Here is a 19,010-nt window from a genome sequence, read left to right on the forward strand (position 1 = left end):
GGGAGAATGAAATGGGCTTAGTGGGAGAAGCAAAATGCTAGAACTAGAGAAACAGGAGTTGATATCAGCCATCTAGGCCTAGGTTAGGCCTTTGGGAAAAGGATAAAAAAATTTCGTTCCCTAGATTCCTTTCAGAAGTCACCATTAGCAAGTGCAACCAGTAAAGCTGGAAGTGAAAGCTAACTTCTGCCAGCTGAAGCAAACAGCGCTCCTACTGCACGTAAAGACTGCAGGTAGTGAGGGCTAGAGAAGTGCTTGATTCAATGAAAGAAAAGCAGCCTGAGTGATTTGCAGCAGTCCCAACCAGGCAGTGAGGGGCAGGTGTCCCCCCCGCCGCGTCATACCTGAGGGGTCTGGGTACCTTGTCAGCCCTCCACTCTGCAGGAAACTGAATAGCTGGGTTCATCTTTGTAGGCTGGTTTTGTGTTTCTGGTTCCTGCTCTCTCCTCAGAGGAAGGGACTTCAGTCATCACCTGGGCCTGATGACCCCTGCGTCAGAGTTAGAGGAACAGGAAGACTGGGACCTGAGGGGAGCCCACCTCACTGAGCTGTAAGGGCAGAGGGGTAGGGGGAGGCGGGGAGGCTGCAAAGGCTGATTCCGACTTTCACTGATGAAGAAATAACAGGTTTTGTTTCTTAGCACGGAATTGTACTGTGGAGAGGACTTACTCTAGGATACGTATTACTGGGATGTAAATGGGTACATCGATCTCCCTCTTTTCCAGTTCTGTTTGCACTCAACATCTTTGCTGTACAATTAGCACCTTTTCACATACTTAATCATTACTTCACAATTGAGTGCCCAAATAATATCAGCTGTGGTGTAGAAAGAAGAAAATCATTGGGCTTGCGTTTGAAGAGCAGTGGCTCAGCAGTGTGTACAGAACCTTTGTTTCCTTTTATTGTTCAGTCTGCCTGGCCCTCTTCATTCTGGGGAACTTGGGGCCCTTGACCTGACTGGGCTAGTTAGGGCTCTCCCTGAATTCTATTTTTTTCCAGTAAAAGAGGAGACTGTATTGTGAGGCCCATGTGTTTCAGAGACTCCAAGGCAGCAGTTTGCAGCCATGCAATAGGATGTTAACATGGGGCTTCTCCCTGCCTCCGTTTCCACAGAGCCACAGGCACCCGGGTACCCTGTATGCGCCGCAGTGAGTGTGAGGTGGCCTCCTGCATGGAAGCTAAAAGGGAAACTGCTTTTGAACTGCTTTTACCGCTTGTGGACCCCTCGGCCAGATCACAGCTGTTAAGGGAGGTGGGGAAGGTTAGCCTGTGGAGACATGTCTTGAATGGAGAAGCTGCCTCTGCCCTGCTGTTCCCTCCATTTTATTATTCAGCGTCGGGCTGGCTGAGTAGAGAGGCACGGTGGGCATCATTTCAAGCCCATCTCCATGGGGTTTTGAACTTGAAGCCCAAGAGCCTTTTCCTCTGAGGTGGTGAAGCTGAGGAAATGGGGGCCTGGACCTCTGGTGGTCCTGGTTTCCTGTGTGGAGGAGAGAGATGGGCTGCTCTGGGGCAGGAGGAGGCCCTAGGCAGAGAGGAGCCAAGATTCGGCATGTGCTCCTCAGGGGGTCCCTCCCCCCCCTGCCCCCTGCCCTATGGTGGTTCCCTTTACCTAGGCTAATTGGATGGGCTTTGTTTTGTCCTTTATAACCAAGGGTCCTAAGTAATACATGGTGTGACCTTCAGCAGCTCACTGAACTTCTCTTAGTCTTGTTTTTCTTTTGCGTGTGTACAAGGAGGTAACTGTAATCACTTCACAGTTACTGGTATGTCCAGATGAAAAAAATGTTTGTGAAAGTTTTGGGGGGACTGTAACATAGGAGACGGGGGCACGGTTGCTGTTGCAAGTTTGGTGGTTATTTTACTAACTACCTGACACTCATGATTTGATTGTTCGGAACATTGTTGGTTTCTTAGTTTAAGTTAAACATTCTTACAGAAACAGATGATGTCTTTAGCACATTCCATTTTTTTTTAAAGAGTTAAAATAAGCTTGACCTAATCTAAGTATTTGTAGAATGTGAACGAATGGATCTTGATATATTATGGCCTTTTCTAGCCTAAAATAAGCTTTCTGTGAGTTGAGCTCTAGTCATGTGATGGTGAGCACCGAGTGCAGATTTCACATCAGAGGGGCCATCGCTCGTGCCTCCTGCGCCAGGGAAAACCTGCCGAAATTTTAGAGGGATTGCACACTTATTTGGTGGTAGAGCTAAGTAGCCTCAGGTGTGAGTATCCTGCTGTTGTCACTTACTAAACTATGTTGTCTTTGAGCCACAGTCTTGTCATCTCTCCAATGGGACTAAGATGATGTCTTTCAAGTTCCTAGCTGTGTCTTGTATGTGGTAGGTGCTAAAAAAATGTAGCTGCTACTATTAAAAATGATAGCTTTAGTCACTGTTGCAACTAAAGGGGGTAAGAATAAAAAATAAGAATCTGAATTTGGTGTTTAGTGTCAAATCAGTCGGTCTAAAAATCAGCTAATCAGCTACTGTTGTGTGAGGTGTAGGGGCAGAGTGGATAAGCAGGAGTGCAACACCATTCCTGTCTGTTGGGGGAACAGTCATGTGCCTGCAGAAAAAACCGGGTAACATACAAGGAACTGGGCTTTGGAGGATGGCCGAGGATGGGAAATGCCGGGGCATCCCAGAGAAAGCCTGCAGTTGGTGGGAAGTGTAACCAGGGAAGGGGAAGTGATGTCAAGAGTGAAACGTTTAGGGTGATTTTTGGAAGAGACCAAATGATACGTACACATTATGCCTCATTTTTTTCTGCGTTATTTTCCCTTTGCCTTCCTGATTCCCACCCCAGACCTGCTTAGCATTTCTGACCCTTATAATAAAGATCCATATCCTTCACGCATTCCAGAGTTAAACACTTTTTTGCAGACTTGTTTTCTCTGTGAACAGTGGGCTTGTGGTTAGCCCGTGCCTTTAATTCATCAGAAACCCCCTAGCAGAGTTTGCACACCCCCAGTTTGCTCTGCCTTACTTGTTTCCTGCCCTGTAAATGGCCTTTTTGGAGTTTTATCATGTTGAATCTTGACTGTCAATTCAGCAGATGTTTGCTGAGCGCCTACTTCAGGTGGCAGGCAGGGCAGGGGCTCAGGAGGACTGAGGAATAGAAAGATTAATGAGACGGGCAGTCTCTGCCCCGAATCTGCTTGCTTTAGTAGAGGAAACAGATGGGCAGACAGACTCTGATTAAATGTGATTAGTGCTTTCTTTGGGTTGGGTGGGGAAAGACATTTGGCAGGAGCCCCAAATCCTCGAGTCCTCCATCAGCCGCTTGCTGCTGTGCTTGGTTCACAAAGGCCGTCCACCTCCCCTGCCCAGTCTGGAGACCCAGCCTTTGTCAATAGCTACAGTTCTGATGTGAATCTGGGTACACGGTTCCCTGATGGTAAAGTGCCTACGTTCCTTTTGTCAGCCCCACCCAAATCCTCCTGCAGTCTACGTGGAAAGTCTAGATCTCAGAAGTCTGATCTCTTCTCTCAGACCTACACCCACTCCTCCGCTGCGTTCCCCAGCACGTCAGCCCAGAGCCCCGAGAGGACCTCCGATACCTCCCTCTGTCCCTCCCCTGTCCCTGTTATTGTCCAGGTCTGTCCGCTGGGTCTCGTTCCCTCATCACTGTCTCTCGAGTCCAAGCCATCGCTGCCAGCTATAGATCGTGACCCAGGTTACTGGGTTCTGAAGTTTAGAGGATTTTTAGTAACATTAAGAAAGAAAAGAAGTAGAATGAAAACCGTTAGAGCAGAGTGCATGTAATAAGGTTGAGTTTATTCTGTGAAACTCGTAATTTGTACATAATGATGGTTTTACAGAAAAAGGTTAACATTGTTAAGGTTTTTAGATATATGGACTTCTTTGTCCCCCACAACCTGTGCGGTGGGATCATGACTGTTACCCCTGCTGTACAGATGAGCAGCCTGAGGCTCAGGGCCGTGGAGAAACCGGCCCCAGGTCACAGAGAATGCCAGTGTTCCCTCCCGCCCACCAGCCCAGGCTGGTAGCCCACATCTCATAGACTCTGTGTGTGTGTGTGTGTGTGTGTGTATGTACTGACCTGCAAAGTATAAAGTGTTTTTCTCTGCAAGGTGTGATAACAAAGAGAGTTGGGAAGTTTCTGTTCGGCAGACAGCTGCACCTTCACTCCTGTCCCCCGCCAGATCTCCGAGCAGCAGCCGCAGTGACCTCTTACAGTGTGAACTGGATGATGCTTCTCTGCAGCAGGCTCTCCTGCTCTTAGGACAGTGTGCATCCTGTACAGTGACAGGCCTGTGTGGCCTGGTCCCCGCCGCCACTTGAGCCACACAGCTCATCCTGCCTCGTGGGCCCTGAGACCCCTCGGGTCCTGTGAATGAGCTCCCATGACCTGAGACCCAGGCCCTTCATGCCTGCTCCCATGGTACCCCAGGCTGCAGACCCCGGCACTCACCATATTCAGAAAGTAATGGTTTCTTGTTCAGTTGACGTCTGTCTGGGGTGGGGACACATGGGCTGGCTCACATCCCTAGCCCTGAGGGCAGTGTCTGGCCTATCAGTAATGAATGTTTACTGGTATTCCATGAAATGATTTACTGGACTAAAGGGGCCTGTTTGCCTTTGAGCCTCAAAGCCCAGTAAGACACACATAGGAGCTTGCAGCAAAGAAAGTAAGGGTTTATTTTTAGGAAATGGCCCATACCCAGAGTTGCAGGTGAGCTAATGCTCAACGACCTGGCTCTTAGAGCCAGGGGATGGCATTCAGGGGATGGGTTATAAAGGGGAAAAATTGTTAATCATGGTGACCAGTGGCATTAGGGTCATGGTCTGTACTGATTGGTCACACTAGGGTAGGGGGTTGTTGGTCATTACGTCTGGTTCTGATGCAGCCATGGCATCACTCTGTCTGGTTTTGCCGCTTTTTTAGGCCTGAAGCCGAGACACAACTGAGGCCCAGATATCATCTCTAGTTTGATGGAAACTGTCTCTGTCGTCAGCCAGACCTGAAGCTTTCTTCCTAAGATTGTTTGATGTGGGTTAGAACTTCATTGTCCTGAGGGCTTAATGCTTAAGGGATGGTCATGGGGGGGCAGGGAGGAGGCAGGTGAGTCAGCGTGCTGGATGAGACCAGTTTGAATCAAAAGGAAAGAAAGGAGAAAAGGTCATATTAAAGAAATAAAGTTTCTTTGTGGTTACACTGTGGAGGTGAAGAAAGTCAGGAGTCTCATTTTTGACTTAATTATATCAGAATATGCCTTATTTTTCTTTCTAGCTCACCTTTCTAGAAAGCAGTTCTTTAATTAGCCATGTTTATGTTTATAGATGGGTTAAAATCTTTTGAGTGTGTATGTTCAGGGTGGGGGTGGTTATCTTTTAATCCACTGGGTTTCCAGTGTACTATTCTAATTGGATGAAGAGCTAGCTGCTGGCCTACATCAATTGGGTGGGCCCTCAGCTACCTGTGGGAGGGGGCACTGTGGCCTAGTGAGAGTCCTGCACCCCAGATCAAGAGATAAAGGCCCTGCTTACACATTTTTGCAGTTCAGCCATGAGACAGCTTCTGGTGGTGATAGTGTACCTGTAACAACAGAGGTCCAAAGCAGGGTGCAATATTTGACCCACTGAGGGATGCCAAAAACTGTTCCAGAAAACGGGGGCCCCTCCCAAGGACGGTATACTAATACCTACTGGGGTCGTCTGTCCGCTGCCAGAAGAAAGACATCTCTCAATGCCAGAGATTTGTGAAGAGGAAAGGAAAGGTTTATTTAAAGCTATACAGACTTAAAGTAGTGACCCAATGTCCCCCATTAAAATATCTAAGTCCTTTAGGATAACCACAGACGCCCACAGTGCTCCCTTCTCCCCCTGCCCTAACTCTGGGTACCATATCTTAGGAAAAGAAGCACACGTCCGTGTTTCAGGCTGCTGGCACCATCAGCTGTGTCGCCGTGCAGGCAGGATCTCTAATTACTCCAAAGCCATGTGGCACCTTCTCATGGCCTACTGGCAAACAGTTCTTTCACCCTTCTTCCAGGCAAAGTCTCTCCTGCTTCCCCGGCCACACGGCCAAAGGGAGCATCCCAAAGCTGCGTGGGCCTCTTCTACCAGAGCTCCAGGGGACCACACTCTGGTGAAAACCGCACGGTTCTTTCCTTCACATGGATGCAAAGAGGGTAGGGTCGCCACTCTGGCAAAGCCAAGTGGCAGTTCTCTGCTAAAGCCACATGGTGATTCTCTCACATGGCTGCGGGAGTCCCCATTCTGGCCAAAAGCTCATGATTCTCTCCTCACATGGCTAAGAGGAGGTCCTCACTCTGCCCCAAACTGCATGGTTCTCTCCTCAATGGCTGCCAAGTCTGCATTTAAATTTCCACCCCAGTCCTCCTTTGCAGCCCCATTTCCAACTCCTCCCATAATTGGTTACACCTGCCAGGAGTCCTACATCCTCCAAGCTTTACTGGGCTGCCATAGTGAGTCTGGGCAGGTGTGGCCCCATGTTGTGGGGCCAGTCAGTTCCAAGCTCTCACACAGACGCTGTAACTCTGGGATGTAGCCCCCAGTTACATCTTGGGTAGAGGTCACTCCCTTCTCCCTGGCTCAAGGCATGGCCACAGCTATTTAACATATCTATGAAACCAGTTAAAGGTTATAGATATGTTAAATGACCACACCAGAGGTTAGCTGCGAAACTGTTGCGATGTAAAACAGCTTTCGTTGGCCCTGCTTCACTTGTTCCTTCCCCCAACTGATACCTGGAGAGGGGGTAAGGACACCTTATATGTCTTTCTAATATTTCCTGGACACCTTGAGTTCTGAACCCCATTCCAAATCCCTTTTTTGGGGGGCCTCCCACTTGGTTGCACCTTGTTACATACTCACCTATCTCTGGGCCAATCACGACAGGCAGAGGAGATAAATTGTGTGAAAGGTACATGCCATAGCAATGTTGGCTCTTCAGGAAGGTGGTGATTTTGTTTTTTTCCTTCTTCTCTTTTAGGCTTTTTTTGTGCATGACAATGTCCCCATTGGCCTAGTGGTATCAGGCCCAGTCAAGGTTAAGGATAGTCCTTTCATCTGTTGACTGCCGGTAGCCCTGGGGAAAGCCATTTCAGTTCCTTCTCTAAATTCACATATTGGTGACTTTTAAAAAACTTTGGTACTTAACCTGTGGGGATCTTTCTGAACTACATTAGTGCAATGACAACTCCATATTGCACTTTGGCCCTGAAGTCATAACTACACTGATAGTAATGCAGCTTTTGTTTTTAGGGAATCTGCCACATGCCAGAAATGAGCTCAGAGTGTGATACATAACCTCTCCTCCCTCCAACTCTGTGGAGTAGGTGGTGCACTCCACATTTTGCAGAAGAGGAAACTGGGGCCCAGGGAAACTTGTCTTCAGGTGGTGTTCTTTGTAGGACACCTTTATCATTTTAGTTACAACTACGGTACTAATGTTTTTGTTGTTGTTTTAACTTACAAAATAATGACTGTAAGCTCTTTGAGAACAAGTTTTAATAGTTGTCTTTTTGTCTATTCTTGTGGTCTGTGTCCTTGGCTGGTGTAACCGAGCTTTTCCTGGGTGAAATGCTTCCTCAGGAGGGCCTGGCTGTCCAGGCCAGTTCCTGTCCACATGCTGGATTCTGTAGGGGTCTCAGGAAGTGCCTCCTGCTCCTGTTGGCCCCGCCCCCGGTGGTGGGGTGCATGCTGGTGGGTGGACAGAGCACACGCTCTGGAACAGCGATTTTCAATTCAACCTTTTTCATTTCATGACACACAGAAACTAATTACTGAACTTCTTTGGCATAGCAACAACTATGTTTTTTGCCAATGGGACAAAAAAGTAGGTATAATCTGATTCATTCACACCGGATGGCTGTTACTGTGTTGGCTTTTGTCATTTTTTTATTTGACAATCTAAAGGAAAAGAGGTCAGTGCCCCTGACTAAATAGTCAGGTACTGCTTGTTTTAAAAAATTCTCATGGCTCACTGGTTGAAAACTGCTGATCTAGAAGTGGGGGCTGATTTTCTCTCCTCTCTACATCTTTTTATTTCTAAATGATCCTGTTTATCTTCTCTGGGCTGCGTTGGTTTTCCCTCATCATGCTGCAGTTTATTGCTCTTCGCTGGCTCCTTTCTTTTTACTTTCCAGACTTGCTGAATTACATCTTGATTTTGGCGTCTTCAGATGTTCAAAGCCCCACACTTTGTTACTGATGACTTCCCCCATTTTGTAGGATTCCATTTGGTGCCAAGTCTATTTTGCAAGACCCCGTTTCTTTCCGTTCCATCATTAAATTTTACTACTTTTCTCTGTCTGCTCTTTTATGGAAATTTATATTTCATTTTATGGATGATAATGGACCTCCAATGCCCTGTAGTTCGGTTTCCAGTCCTATGATCATGGAGCAGAGGGCACATTTATGTGTCCTTGCTCTTTCCGAAAGGCAGAACTGTATCATTTTGGTGCTCCACACCCTTGATCGGCTCTTGGAAGACTGTTTGGGACACCTCGTCACAGTGTGGCAGCCCACTGGTGCCCCTCTCCCCACTGCCTCCTCAGCTCACTCCACCAGCCACGACTTCCCGCTTCCTCCTACGGGTACACCAGCAGTTCTCAAACTTTTCATTCAAGACTCCTTTAAAAATTCTTAAAAATTAGGGAGGTCCCCAAGAACTTTCGGGGACGTGGATTACATCTGTCTAGTAAGTTACAATATTAGAAACTGAGCTTGAAGAGATTTAAAAATATTTGTTGCATTAGTTTAACTATAGCAATATTAAACCCATTACATGGTAACAAACCACATTTTTAATAATAAAGAACTATTTCCAAAACAGAAACATTTAATGAAAGAGTGACACTGGTTTAGTTTTTCCGGATATCTTGAACGTCTGCCTTAATGGGAGACAGCTGGGTTCTGCCCATGTTTTTGGAGGGGTTCTGTTGTGTTGGTTCAACTCCATGAAGAAAAATACGGCCTTACACAGAAATGTGGTTGGGAAAGGGGAGTCTTCTGATGACCTTTCAGTTAATTGTGGACAGTCTTTGAAACTGCATCAGAGCCTGACAAGTGGTAGTTTCTTAAAGGTTTGTTGTGGCATGGAATCTGAAATCATATAAACGAGCTTTTCATACTCGGTTGCATTAAAATCTGTTAGTCTGTGTTAAACTTTGAAAGGCTCTTGGAAGCATTTTGTAACACCATGCATTAGTCATTTGGAAAATACCATGTTTATTAATGTCACTACCATGCTCATCTGCAGTCTTTCAGTATTGAGATGCTCTAAAGCTCACAGTGGGCAATGTAAGTTTTTCAAAATTTTAATTTTTGCTTGAAAACTAACAATTTTTCTATAGCAACAAAAATTATCCTCGAATTTTTCCTTGAACTAACAAGCTTGAGTTCCTAATTTTTGAGACATGTTTACAGATACCCAGGTCTAAGTAACCACATTTTTCCGTCCATCGTCTTTCCAGTAAAGTGGTGCTGCTCCGCCAGCAAGAGTCCGCCTCGCAGCCCGGCCCCCTCGCTGGGGCCTGCCCGGAAGTGCTTCAGGAGCGCTTCCCAACCTTCACCTGGGACAGCAAAAGGACAGGCACTCTGGGGTTGGCATTTAATAAAATCACCAGTGTTTATCTCTTCATCAAGGACATTCTTAGGTGAAGTTGACTTTTTTTAGTCGTGAACGTGTGGTGGAGGAGAATACCGTGACTACCGATATGGTCAGAGGCCTTGATTCTTGCTAAGGCACCGCTGGCACTTTGACCCACCCTTGCCTCCGCACCGTCATCACGGATCTCAACACAGTCAAAGGCAGGTTTGGCCCGGAGAGGGTCTTAGACCCTGCCTTGAAAACCACTGGATAAGCCAAACTGCCCTTAGTCACTTGCCTGGAACACTCATCCTCACCACCTCTGCATCCTTGTGTGTGAGTGCCCGTGTACATGTATACATGTATGTGCACATGTGTCTCGGTGTATGTACAAGCATGTCATGTGTTAGCATGTCTCACCTCAGTACTGGCTGTGCTGATCACATGGGTCTCTTCCAGCAGCATGTAGACTGTGAGCCAGGCTTCATAGTTACCGTGGTGTCAGCAGCACCGAGTCGCATGCCTGTTACATGTTAACTTGGTAGAGGCTGGCTGTCCTCATCATCCTTCTGTCATTATTGCCAGGGTTTCATAAATGTTTGGGGAACAAATGAAGAGTTTGGGTTAGTGCTCTCCCGCTTTCCTTGGAACATCCGTTCTCTATGATGCCAGTAAGCATTAAGTATGACAGGGCATCAGGGTTCACCAGATGTGAGAATGTTCACACAGTTATTTCATCGGGCAAGTGTTTCCCCGATCTTTTATTGTATAATGTTCACCGTGAATTTTTATGGGGGGTGGGAGGCTACAGAATGTAGTATTTCCCAAATTGACTACCACACGAACCTTCTTTTCTTGGCATATCTCATAGGTTCCTTGGAATTTTCTTTGGGAAATAATCATGTAGCCAGGCTTTTTCATTCTTATAGATGAGGAAGCTGATTATCTTTGTTCATTCATGCATTAATTTATGCCGTATATATTTAATGAGTACCTCTTAAGGTTAGACTCTGATAGATTTAAGCATACAGTGGTGAGCAAAAAAAAAAACAGAAAAGGAAAAAAGAACCCAATGGTGAGCAAAAAATATTCCCCAAACCATTTATATATTTTTATATGAAGTAGATGGGTAAGTGGGAGATTCAAGTATTCATTACGTAATCACCTAAAATTATGAGTGAAAGTGTTATGTCAGTGGTTTGTAGGAAGGTCCACTGTGGTAATCCACTTACTTCATTTTTTCCCATTTTCAAAGCCCTGCCAAGTTACTGAGGCATTCTTCTCAATACTTCGCCACTGTGATCCAAATGACTAACGGAGATCAGTGAAGATGTGGGTTAGCTGCCCACCCATACCACCCAGAGATACCCAGAGTATCTCATGTTGGAGATGGGACCTTCTAAAATACAAGCCAACCTCCTCTTAGTGCCTGGCACATAGAAGGTGCTTTGTATATGTTGATTGGCTGAATGAAGAATAAATAAATGTGCTCAGAAAAATCTTGAGACTGATACCACGGTCTCCGTCCCGGTGTCCAAATTTGCATTCTGCAGGGTGAGCTGAATAAAATCATGTAACATGCATTTCGTGCTCCACTGCTCTGACCTAGCTGATTTTGGAGGGAACCAGTAATTCTTCTCTTCTCCACCATGCATAACTAAACACAAAATGCACCCTACTTTCTATTTTGATCCAGTACTGCCCCTACATTGGAGGGGGATGTTAATACATTCTCTACATGGATATGTTTAATCGAAGGGCATGATGATACAGCAACTTGGCCTTTGGTCTTCCAACTGCCTGGATAGATGATAGTAGCAGGGTTTTGCAACAGAGTAACAGCCTTGGAGTCGGGACTTGGGTAAGAAGATTAAACCAGTGTTTAATTCGATGTTTCATTTTGTGAAGTCACCTGCAGAGAAATCACATGGTTCTTGGCATGTGGCCCACACCAGTCACTTCGGGCCTGATGAGCTCTGGGAATCAAACCTGCCTCTCCCAGACCACCACATATAGCCAGGTAGACAGGAAAAAATTTACCAGCTCAGATTATCCTCTTGTTTCAGAGGCTGGAACTTCTTCAGCCACATCATGTTCCGGCTGGAGTCTGAAAACTAGCAGGCCTGAGATGGGCCACAGGCAAAGCGATGTCACTTGGAGGCGGCGTGCATCTGGGTCGCTCATTTTTCAGATGTTACTCGGAGGTTGAACTAAGAAAATTTTCAGGGAGTTTTGGTCCTCTTGATTTCTAATTTTTGTGATTGAGTTTGAGTCACAGAAATAGCAAGAGTTGCTAATTTTTTAAAAATAATTTTCTTTTCTTTGTATAAGTAATTCACCCTGATTGTAGACATTTGGGAAAGTATCAAAAGCCATAATGCTGAAAATTACGTGTAATTCTAGTATTCAGAGATAATCACTTACAAAACATTTTGTTGTATTTGCATGCATTTTATATGCATAATTAAGATCATTCTGTATAAATTTTGATTTTTACTTTTCCCACTTAACACGTGAATATTTTCTCTTGCATTGAGAGCAGTACAATGTAGGAGCTTGCATTGGTTTTTTGTGGTTTCTGTAATAAATTCTGTAAACCAAGTAGCTTAAAAGAATAGAAAGTATTCTCTCACAGTTCTGAAAGGCCAGAAGTCTGAATCAAGGTGAAGGCCAGCCTGTGCTCTTTCTAGAGGCTCTAAGGGAGAATCTGTTTCTTGCCCCTTCCAGCTTCTGGTGGCTGCTGACATTCCTTGGCATGTGGCCCCCTCTCTTCAATATCTGCCTCTGTCTCATGTGCCTTTTTCATGTGTGTGTGTGTGTGTGTGTGTGAGAGAGAGAGAGAGAGAGAGAGAGAGAGAGAGAGAGAGAAATCTCCCTCTGCCTCTATTATGAGGACACCTGTGGTGGCCTCTGGGATCCACCTAGAAGATCAAGGATATCTCTTCATCTCAAGATCCTTATCTTAATCACATCTGCCAAGATCCTATAACATTTTTAGGTTCCACGGTTACGGCCCAATGTCTTTGTGGCTATCCTTCAGCCTAGTATAGGGTTCAAGACCTTGGACTCTGGAGCCAGACGGGCTGGACTCAGATCACAGGGCTATCACTTAGTAGCAGAAGGGCTATGGACTAGTCTCTTAACTCTTGGTGCCCCCGTTTCCTGGTCTGTAAAGTGGGAATAGCAACAATACCTCCCTCTTTGAGTTGATGTCAGGATTGGGCACTAATCATGTGCAAAGCACCTAATAAGCTTAGGATAGTGTCTGGCCCGTGTAAGGATCAGCTGTTGCCATTAATAGTTGTTATTTTAATTAAAAATTCTTTGTAAAATGTCATTTTAACAGCTGCATGAAACTTTATAAATCCACTGTAACTTATCTAATCATTTGCTTTCCTTGGCTATTAAGTTTAGTTCTAGTACTTTTTGTCTCATCTAGGACACTGCCCTGGTGCCTCTGAGTGCTCACGTCTGTCCCCATTCCAGGTTACTCCCTGGTGAAGAGTTCTGAAGATGGAACTACAATGTCAGAGGGGGTGTACAATTTTAAGCCTCTTAAGGATTTGCCAAATTGCTTTCGGGGAAGATTGTGCCTATTTTACTCCTACCAGTAGTTGAATGATGAGAGTGCCCATTTTACTGTGGCTGTACCTGTGCCGAGTGTTAGTTTCAAACACTCTCAGGTATTTTGGCGTGGTCTGTCCTTTAAAAGGGCAGAAGTGTAACAGCAGAGGAACTCAACATAGGGGTTCCTTTAGCAAGACCTATTGATACCAGGCAAGAAAGCTTCTAATGAGAAATTAAATCCTTGCTTTGTTCAGTCTCCAGGTGTTTTCTTGATTTCGTTATGAAGCCTGGGAACTTCCTAAATGTTCTTGAGGGTAGAGGGAAGGGTGTTGAGGGAGAGGATGTGTTAGTAGCAGGGCAGTGCCAGGTACACAAGGATTTTAATTAAAAAGTTTTGTGTCTGTTTTTAAACCTGGGCATGGAAAGCTGTGAGCATTTACTGAATGAGGGAGGCACCCTTGAACAGAAAACAGCTCAGTTTAATCACACTTTACAACTAAAGGCAGGTGAGGGACAGGAAGAAGAGGTGGCGGGGGACAGCTTCTGCACTGCCTGCCAGAGAAGGTGGGGGAGCAGTCTGCGCTCCACAGGCCTGGTACCTGCTACCTCCTTCCCTTCCCTGCGCGTTGCAGCCTGGTCCTGCTGGCTGGGCCCCTGGCTGTGGGGGAACAGGGTCCCAGCTGAGTGAAGGACAGGGTGGTGTTATATTTCCTCATTGCTCAGTGGTGAGCCGATACGGGTGTACGATGTGCACCATGTACAGCTGGTCACACAAGTTCAACGATATCCAAACCAGCTGTAGGGGACTTAGTGGTAGCCCCACAGATGTGTCCGAGTAACGTTACCTAGTTTGGAAAAAGTCCTTTGCAGATATAATTAATAGGAGGATTTTGAGATGAGATCAACTTGGATGGTCCAGGTGGGCCTCAGTGCCATCACAAGTGTCTGTAAGAGGGAGCGAGAGATCAGTTTGTCACACTGCAGTGAAGTGGAGGAGACATGTGGCTACAAGCCAGGAAAAGCCACCAGAAGCTGGGACAGGCAAGGAACAGGTTCTCCCCTGAGCCTCTGAAGGGAATGTCGCTGGACCCACGCCTTGACTGGGGCTTCTGGCCCCCAGCACTATGAGAGAACACATTGGTACCGTTTCACACCACCCAGTTTGGGGTCATTTATTATGGCAGCTGCAGGGAACTCATATACTATTCTGTGCTCCATTGAATAAGTCAGGTGCACTGATCTTGTACCTGGCTGTGTAGCAATACCATGCACTATAAAACTTCAAAGGCTCTCAATTTACCTTGTCTCAAACCTTCAGCAGAGTTGGTAGGTGGCTCCGGTTTACAGACCACCCTTTGAATACCCCTGGCCTCCCCGCCTTGTCTTGTGAATGAGGGGACTGAAGCCCAGAGGAGGAGTGAAAGGGCTGAGGTTAGAGCGTGGGCTGCTTGGAGTGGACAGGCGGGATGTGGCGCCAGCCTCCCGGCGCCCCTGTGGGGCCAGGTCTGGGGTGGGCAGACAGGAGAGCCGCCCTTCGGCCTGTTCTGCAGGCCAGCTGGTGTCTCCTCACTATCCTGTGCCCCGCTGAGTGAAAGCCAATGCTCCAGTGAGCCCCTGGGAGCACCGAGCTGCTCAGGAGGCCCAGGAACCAGGCAATTTGTGAAGCCTTTGCTGCAGCTAATGAGCCAGCAGCAGCAGGCAGAGGACCCTATCAAGGGTAAAGGTCACCGCTTGCCGTCGACCTAATTTTCATCTGACTGCTTCAGTCCTTGTGATTTGGGTGTTATTTTCCGTCTGCAGCCCAATTTTAGCTTTCTACATTTTCAGAATGGTAATTATCTGTTAGAGAACACGGGATTAGACTGTAGTCATTTTGACTCTTAATGCTGCTTGAATTAAGTCCATCCAACCTAACTTGGTATTCAGGGCCCCCTGAAAGGTATTCTGCTTGTCAGCACTGCCTCCTGCTCCTCCCTTTCACACACCACAATGTCCGAATGTTACCCAAATCACCACTCCCTAGTAGAGGGGACTAGAAGGGGTTAGGTTCTTGAAGTGCTGTAGTAGGTCAGTTCATGGTCGACCACCTCAAGTACTAATGTAAACACACGGCAAGGAGATCGTGGGCACAAACCTATGAAGACCTCAGGAAAGAAAGGTTCATATTTGCTAAAATATGCTGTAAAGGCAACGCAGACAGCTAGTACCAGCCACTAGCGTCTGGTCTGCCATCCAACTCAGTTGAACCGCCAGGTGACCATAGCCAGGCAAGACCAGAAGAAAACCCAGCCGGCTGAGCCCAGCACTAACTTCTGACCCATTCAACCATATGAGCAAATAAAATGCTCATCGTTTAGGACGAAAGAAGGCAGCACAGTAAGTCAAGACTTTGAGGTATTACACTGCTTCTTTTAGTAACGGTAAGCATTGTGTGGTTACTCCGTTATTCCTTGCTTGCTGTAGTCACTTTCCATTCTCTACCCTTTGTATGTTCAATGACATTCTAGATTCTTTGTTTTGTTACGGGTAATGCCCATAATAGGAGCCCCTTCTCTGTGGTATCCAGGCTTCCCTCTTACTATTTCATACTGCTGGGATTTATGCATTTATCGGGTCTGGTCTTTGGGTCTCACACATCTCTCTTCTTTTCCTCTCAGATACTATGGGACAGTCATTCAGCAGGCTCGGTCACTTTCTCATCTCTTATTTTTTCCAAGGCTTTGTTTCAGAAGCCTCTTCCTTCACCTTCCACTTTTGTTTCTTTTTCTCATCCCAACCTGCATATCTTATTCGTAAATCAGGGATTTATGGTTCCGGGAACAGAAATGCCCTTGTGCCGGCTTAAGTTAATAGAGGGTTTGTTGTAGGAACCTCAGGAGTTGGTGGGGAGCAAAACTCAACCCACCTGCTGGGAACTGGAGCGGGAAGGCCCTTCTAACTCAGGGCTGTGTGGTCCTGCTCCTCGGCTGTCTGTCTGTGTGTGTTTCTCTGGATCAGGTCTCAGGACTGCCTGCTGCGTTTACAAGTGAGGGAAGGGGGGAGGAGGGCAGGGTGGCCGATGCTCATAAGTGTCCACCCCCAAGACTGTCGGTTGGGGGGAGGGAAGCCCTCTGACTGCCCTGTCTGCATAGACTCGAGGGGGTGTCCCAAAAATGGAGTGTGTGAAGGGCTAGCCCCCTAAACATATTAATATACCTCTTCTCATTTCTCAACAGGAATAACTCAGGTCGCCTCTAACTGGAAATTCATTTTGCTGAAACTATTGAAACAGCAGTTCTTAAGTTGAAAAGGTAAGTAGAAGTAAATTTGCATCTACTAAAGCTCTCTTGCAAGGGAAACCCGTGTGTGGAGGGATCACTCTCCTTCCTCAGACATGTCTGGTTCTATTTGGGATATTTGGGAGGGAGGCCGCAATCCCCCTCCACCCTTGTGCCCTGGCATGTTCCTCTTCATCACTCAGGGCCTTTCTCAAAGGCCACTTCCCTGGAAATGAAGTCTTTTTGATTTCCTCCTGCTGGCAGTGATCGCTTGCTTTTGAAACCCTTCTTTTTTTAAAAAAGATTTTATTTATTCATTTTTAGAGGGGAAGGGAGGGAGAAAGAGAGGGAAACATTAATGTGTGGTTGCCTCTTGCACGCCCCCTACTGGGGACTTGGCCCACAACCCAGGCATGTGCCCTGACTGGGAATCAAACCACCAACCCCTTGGTTTGCAGGTTAGCACTCAATCCACTGAGCTACACCAGCCAGGGCTACTGTCTCCTTTTTATTGACATGTAGTGTCATGGGCTTTGTGATTTCCTTTGTGCCCCTGTCACTGCTCTGCTCCCATGGCTGTATCGAGTGCGAGGGCTCCTTCTCTGTGGCCTCCCCATACACATTTCCACACTGGATTATAGTTTGCTTGTTTGTGTGTTTTCCCAGTAAGCTCCTCAAGGGTGTCCCTGAATTGTGCCTGGGGCATAGTAGACGCGCCATAAAAGTTTACTGAAGAAACGGAGAGTTGGCCTCCCCGCTAGGCTGTCCGCTCCTGTGTGGGTTCCCACTGCACCTCCACCACCCGGCTCGTTCGCACGTTGGTTCTGTTCTTTGAGCACTCGCCAGAAATTGCTAATCTCTAGTTTTCCTTTGTGTTGTGACTGTTGGTGAAATGACGCTAATAGCAAAATTTCTATATCTGATTTTCCTTTTTGGGGGGGGCAGTTGGGCCCGTGTGAAGAGCAATAATCCAGAAACTGGAAGGGAAGGGAGGTGACAGGCAGGTCAGGAGACCAGTGACCGCAACAGCATGACCCCTGTGGCTGGTGTTCAGTCGTGACATCGGCTGTGGGTCATGCTGTGACTGTGGCCTGTCCTCTCTGCTGGCATCCATCTGTGTGCTCTTCCAAGCTTCCGAGCTGCCTCAGTCAGTGGACAATTGCATTTTTAAAATCCTCGCCTGAGAATATGTTTATTGATTTTAGACAGAGAGAAAGTTGCAGGGGGGGAAAGAGAGAAATATTAATCAGTTGCCTCTTGTATGTGCCCCAACCAGGGATCGAACCTGCAACCTAGTTATGTGCCCTGACCAGGAATCAGACCTGCAACCTATTGGTATATGGACTAATGCTCCAACCAACTGAGCAACCCAACCAGGGCTGGACAGTTGCATTTTAATCCACCTCCTTGCTCCAGACCTTTTTGCTTTAGGTGAATGAGTCAGCAGTTTCCTTTTTTTTGTTTACTGCATTTGCTAAGTACCCCAAAGACATTCCCTTACAAATTCTGCCAGTGTTCTTGGCCACCATCCTCTGAGAGGACTTGTCCCAGCCTTTCCCACCTGACAGCAAGCCGCAGGTGTCTCTTCCAGCTGTAGAGTTCTCCCCCGTTGGCAGGGCACTTCTACACCCTTCAGCACATCCTCTCCCACCAACCCTAACAGACAGGCAGGGGCAAATGGCAACTTCCCACTTTCAGTCGGGAAGCGGGCTCGGCAGCTAGGGGTCTTGCTTGAGGTCACGTCGTCCATGTGAGTGGAGTTGGGTTTTTATCTCCCCTGCACCATCTCGTCCTTCTCCTTGGAAGCCACCACTGCTGTCACAAAACCTGGGTGCTCCGTCTCTTACCCACCCAGTGTGCTCCCTGCAGCGGGGAAGCCTCAGTCTTCTGTTGGGAGATGCAGTCTCACCATGGCGTCTCCCCCACCCTCACGAGGCTGCTTTCTTGAGAAAGTGGCTGTCTGTAGATAGCTTCCTTCTAAGATCTTCCAATCAGTCTTGTCTTATTTTTGTGAGGGCTTATTGAGATGCAGGAAATTTAATTAATTTACCCTAATGCTGCCCTGTCTGACTGTGTGACTGAACTGGAAGACACTAATAGGGGTTTGATCAGCTTAGTCTAGCTGTATCTAATGATGTTCTTTCCCTCCCTTCTCCTTTAATAATTGCCAGTGGTTCTATCAATCAAGGCGGCAAAGCACAGTGCTTTATTGCCATATGTAATTGTTTCATTAAATGTGATTTTTAAAAAGTGGCTCAACTTTTCATTAGAAAGCAGATTGTCTAATGACACTTGGATCTGCCCTCCTCCGATGGGGGAATTGGGAAATGGACTCCTCGGGATAGAACAGCAAGGGCAGCAGGGAAGGAGGCGTGCTGACTTCGGTAAGAGCAGGGTGTGATTGCGGTGAGTCATTGTGTTCCTGAAATAGGCCTCCTTCTCGGGTCTTTCCATTGGGAGAGAGACCTCCCTCTGCATCCGGGGCCACCCACGTTAGATGAACATTTCTGTAGGGGAGACTCTAACCTTGAACCCCCCCAAACAGGTGGCACTCAAAATGGTGTACCTGTTGGGGTGCCGGACTAGATACCAAGAGCCTTT

At 46.9% G+C, this 19,010-nt stretch overlaps 1 protein-coding gene across 4 annotated transcripts in view; it reads left to right on the plus strand.

Annotated features, from left to right (window-relative positions):
* The window catches only part of SLC36A4 (solute carrier family 36 member 4), a 324,739-nt gene that overhangs the window by 24,587 nt on the left and 281,142 nt on the right, over positions 1-19,010 (plus strand). For all 4 annotated transcript variants that reach the window (XM_053656921.1, XM_053656919.1, XM_053656920.1 and 1 more), the window contains exon 2: positions 16,368-16,442. The gene's annotated coding sequence lies outside the window, so the exon portion shown is untranslated. The remainder of the gene's footprint in view (positions 1-16,367; positions 16,443-19,010) is intronic.

Source organism: Artibeus jamaicensis, unplaced genomic scaffold (assembly GCF_021234435.1).
Source record: "Artibeus jamaicensis isolate MK-2021 breed Jamaican fruit bat unplaced genomic scaffold, CSHL_Jam_final scaffold_3128, whole genome shotgun sequence".
In the NCBI taxonomy this organism is placed as follows: domain Eukaryota; kingdom Metazoa; phylum Chordata; class Mammalia; order Chiroptera; family Phyllostomidae; genus Artibeus; species Artibeus jamaicensis.